This window comes from Papio anubis, chromosome 20, assembly GCF_008728515.1.
Source record: "Papio anubis isolate 15944 chromosome 20, Panubis1.0, whole genome shotgun sequence".
Lineage (NCBI taxonomy): Eukaryota > Metazoa > Chordata > Mammalia > Primates > Cercopithecidae > Papio > Papio anubis.
In genome coordinates, this window is record NC_044995.1 from 24,701,695 (window position 1) to 24,705,753 (window position 4,059).

Sequence of the window (4,059 nt, forward strand, 5' to 3'; positions counted from 1 at the left end):
CCTGGTGCTCAGATAGGCAGCCGGTCTGGGAGATGGCTGCACCTTCCCACGCAGCCTGTCTGAGATGGCATCTTTTCAGGGTGAACCAGAGTAATGCAGGTCCCTCCGTGAATACAGGACCTGTCAGACATGTAGCAGGGTAAGTTCAAAAATAGAGTTCAGCGTGACCCAAAATAAAATCACAGCTTTTTGTTGCATGTGAGTCCCGTGAGGGTGGCAGAGGACACTCCCGGGGTAGGGGGTGCCTGGGTTTGGAAGCTTGGAGGTCACCCCGTCCGTTCATCTTGTCTCACGGGCAGGTAAGAAGCTCAGCGTTACTTGGACCTTTTCAACGGAGGGAGAATTTATGTATTTTCTTAATAAGATGTTAATTTTCCATAGCATGCCATTAGATTGCAACACATTTTTTAGGGAAAGATGTTATCTTTATGGAGTTGACTTATTTGCAAACTTAACATAAGCTTTCAAACCCACAGAAAATATGGCAGTGTGTTTATATTTAAAATAGATTTTAAAAAATCCAGTGAGTTACTGTGAATTTACTTACCGCCCAATAATACAAGGATAAAAATAATTTATGCTCCTATTTTAATTAAAAGCGAATCATTTTTGTCAAGTAACAGGAGCTCAGTCTAGTGGTTAGATCATAAAGTGGGAGTGGAGACTCTTAGCTTTCTTCTTGGCTTGGGCATGGACTGGCTGCCTCATGGGGAAGGTTTTTAATCTCCTCTGAACAACTCTACCATCCTTGTTCACAGTGACCCCCACTGTAATCAAAGGCATCGTATAAGGCAAAGTCCCAAGCCTTGGTCTGAGAGGTTGGCGGCTGACATCAAGGATCGAGAGACAACATGAGGGTGGAAGGGCTGGAGACAGGGCCATCATGGGGGTGTGGGATTTTCCATCGCACCAAAAAAATTGAGTGGCATGTCATGTTCAAAGGGTCTGCAGTTGATTCCCATGGCTGCTGGAAGACATGGATCCAAACATGCTCAAGCCATCTCTTGTTCCCAGGACTGATGCATGTCGCAAATTCACCAGAAGGAATGAAATTGTCAGGAGGCTGGGTGTAGACAAAGAGTTATAAGAGACGCTGCAGCCCACGATTGCATTCGCTCCATATTTCCTCATCTATCATGTGTTTTTTGAGCACCTACTGCACACCTGGTTTGAAGATGAGCCAGTTCTGTGTGGATGAGAACAGCTGGGGAAGATTGCATGGCCAAGGCAGAGTGTTACTGGTCTCTGAGCCTTGCTGTGTCTCCAGAGCATTGCTGGACTTCCTTTGGAAATAAATGATGTGCAAGATGTAATTTCTACCGTCCAGGGATGCCGGGATGCCAGGCATGTTGGCAACTCAAGGCAAGGTGGCAGTTCCTGGGGAGTCCCTAAATAACAGCACAAAGAAGCTAGTAGTGAAGTTTTGACCTTCACAAGGCAATTAATAAAAAGATAAGAGCAGACACCATCTATTGTCTGAGTGTATTACTTATGTGGGCATCGGGATGGAACCTTCCAGTATGTATTGGTGCAACACGTTGAACTTGTAGTCTGAAAACTGGATTTGAACCCTGAATCATCTGTGTACTTAGTCTATGAACTTGTTCAAAGTTCTTCACTAGTACAGTGCCTATAACATTTATGAGAACATGCCTTACAAACTAGAATCACAGTGCATGAATATAGTCACTTACCTTGTTCTTTGATTTGTCACTTGTATCTGCTTCTTCATAACCCCTTCAAGGGAGAGACTTTGTATCTTCCCTGGGACTAAATCCATAGGTAGGTGGATGGTTAGATTTATACTGGCTGCTTCCAGATCTACAGGAGGCTGCTTCCTCAGTAACAATAGTCTCTTAAAATATCACTTAAGGAGCAGAAAAATCATTTGGTTGGAAAATAAAAAATCACACCTATCCATCTCTTTCTTTCCTATCATAATAAGCATGCATGTGCCATTGTGGTTTCCACCAAGGTGCAGTAGTGAAGCAGGAGGGGAAGGGAATAGGGTTTTCTAGTTTCCACGCAGGGCAGTTTTCTATAGGGATGTTCTTTCTTATACAATGATTCACAAAGTTGTTCCATTTTCTACCTTTCCCACCAAAGGCCACTGAACCTGATGAATCTGCCAGAAAGACTCCACTAAACCAGGCTCCAAAGAGGTCACAGACAGATTGGGGGTATGGTCATTCCTGTATATGAGCCCCCAGAGAACTTGAATCCCACTTCCAGGAAATAATTAGAAGTGACCAAGAATTTAACTTTGGTTCTGACAGTAAGTAAGAAAGCGTCAAAGGGCACAAGTTGTGAATTTAGACCAACCTGCATTAGAATTTTTACTCTATTATCTCACAGTAACTTGGTTAACTAGTTAACTTCTCTGGGCCTCAGTTTTCTTGATAAGATAATAATAATAATATCTCTCTAATATTGTTACAGACATTCAAGGAGAAATGTATGTAAGTGCTTATTGTTATTATCCACGCCCTAAAATAATTTAGGTATGGGGGAAGTCAGTTCAATACGGGCTGGAGCAGTCAGGAAAAAAAGGTCACAGCAAAGGAAAAGGGATTCCTGGACCATAAAATTTCCAATCCTAGTTTCAGCCAAGCAGAGTATGAGCTTGGCGAATGGAAAAGCATATCAGGGCCTTGAGGCTGATGAACGGGCAGAGACGATCCTATGATCTGCTGCTGCAGAAGCCAGGAAGGATGTTTAAGAAGTAGGATGTAGGGGAGCTGGCAGAGAAGTAACAAAGCCTGTCCTTCAAGACACCAGCCTGAAACACCTGGGTGGAGAGAAAAGCTAGGGTGAGAAGGAATTCAACAGCCAGATTGTGACTAGAAGGAGAGAGTAGAGTGTGGCAGGTCAGGCTGCGGAGCACATGAGTCCTGAATATTCACTCGTTGAATGAAAGTTATTGTGCATCTCCTCTGTGCCATGTATTATCCTGATTCTACGTCCTAGGACACAGCAAATTATCCCAGCTCCTCTGGAGCTCAGTTTCTAGTAGCAGGGAGATGAAGTCTAAACAAAATAAGTAAGAGAATTATGTAACATGAGAGGAGGTTCTGGGTGCTGGGGAAAGGGTCTAAGGGGTGTCACGGAAAGGGGAGATGATCCATTTTAAATTTGGTGGCCAAGGAAAGCTTCATATTGCAGGTGATGTTTCAGCAAAGGCTTGAAAAAGATGACACAAGGAGACCAACCAAGAGGTGAACACAAGAGTGCAGGTGAGTCAAGGTGATGGCTTGGACCACGATGGCTGCTGTTGTGCTGTTTGAAACTCCCAAGAACCAAGAGGATTTGCTCATGGGCTGGATACAGAATGAAAGAGAAATAAAATTGTTGGGGAGGACTCCAGGGTTTTGGGCTGAGCAATGGGAAGGTTGGAACTGCAGTTGGCTGAAATGTAGAAAACTGTGCAGGAGTAGGTTGGAGAAGAGAGGAAGATTGGATGCCCAGCACTGGACATGTTAAATCTGTGAGATGCCTGTTAGACAGCTAAGTAGCCATGCCAGGTAGCAGCTGAAGATGCAATTCTGAAGTTCAAGGGACAGGCTGAGAGTTTTACATTTGTTAGGTTTGTCAGTATACAGATGGCATTTAAAACTATGAAACTAGACGAAGTTGTCAAGAAAATGAATATCTAGAACATACATCTAAAAACTGAACTCTGGGCCCAGCATGGTGGCTCATGTCTATAATCCTAGCACTTTGGGAGACCAAGGCAGAAAAATCACTTGAGCCCAGGAGTTCAACACCAGCATGGACGTCATGGCAAAATCCTGTCTGTCTCTACGAAAAATACAAAAATTAACTGGGCGTGGTGGCACACACCTGTAGTCCCAGCTACTCAGGAAGCTGGGAGGTGGGAGGACTACTTGAGCCCAGCAGTTCTAGGCTGCAGTTGAGCCATGATGCTGCCACTGCACTCCAGCCTGGGCGACAGAGTGAGACCTTCTCCCCACCACCAACACAAAACAAAAACTGAACTCTGAAGCACCCTCAACACGGTGGTTGAGGAAACAAGAAGGAAATTCAGCAAACGCGACTAAA

General features: G+C 44.3%; 1 long non-coding RNA gene across 1 annotated transcript; it reads right to left on the reverse strand.

The window, feature by feature from the left end:
* Positions 1-571: 571 nt before the first annotated feature.
* Positions 572-3,767, reverse strand: LOC103880031. The gene is made up of 2 exons (XR_640866.3): positions 1,695-3,767; positions 572-1,063 (listed from the first exon to the last, which is right to left on the reverse strand). It is a non-coding gene; the product is annotated as an uncharacterized LOC103880031 (long non-coding RNA).
* Between the last annotated feature and the right edge of the window lie 292 nt (positions 3,768-4,059).